Genomic DNA, 248 nt, shown 5'->3' with positions numbered 1-248 from the left:
AGACCACCGCTGCGGCGAGGTGGGGGGGTACGGGGCTGTCCCGACACAGACAGAGCGGGGTTTTCCGGGAAGCACCGCTGCCAGGAGGCGGCGGAGGGACGGAGCGGGCCGGGGAGACCCTAGCGGAGGTGGCGGGAAGCGGGATTATCCCGGCAGAGCGGAGAGGGACCGGCGGGGTTACCCCGGGAAGAGACCACTGGGGGCGGGGGGGGCTGGGGCTGTCCCGGGAGAGACCACTGCGGGGCGGG

The 248-nt window shown here is 74.2% G+C and overlaps 1 protein-coding gene across 2 annotated transcripts in view; it reads left to right on the top strand.

The window, feature by feature from the left end:
- STIM1 (stromal interaction molecule 1) overlaps nt 1-248 on the top strand; it is a 71,013-nt gene continuing 70,765 nt past the window's right edge. Inside the window, exon 1 of one of the 2 annotated variants that reach the window (XM_039704256.1) lies at nt 1-19. The gene's annotated coding sequence lies outside the window, so the exon portion shown is untranslated. Of the gene's footprint in view, nt 28-248 lie in introns of both variants that reach the window. The other variant, XM_039704255.1, reaches the window with a different exon arrangement.

This window comes from Passer montanus, unplaced genomic scaffold, assembly GCF_014805655.1.
Source record: "Passer montanus isolate IOZ18808 unplaced genomic scaffold, ASM1480565v1 scaffold171, whole genome shotgun sequence".
Lineage (NCBI taxonomy): Eukaryota > Metazoa > Chordata > Aves > Passeriformes > Passeridae > Passer > Passer montanus.
Note: the sequence above shows the minus strand (reverse complement) of the source record. Positions and strands in the feature narration are given on the sequence as shown.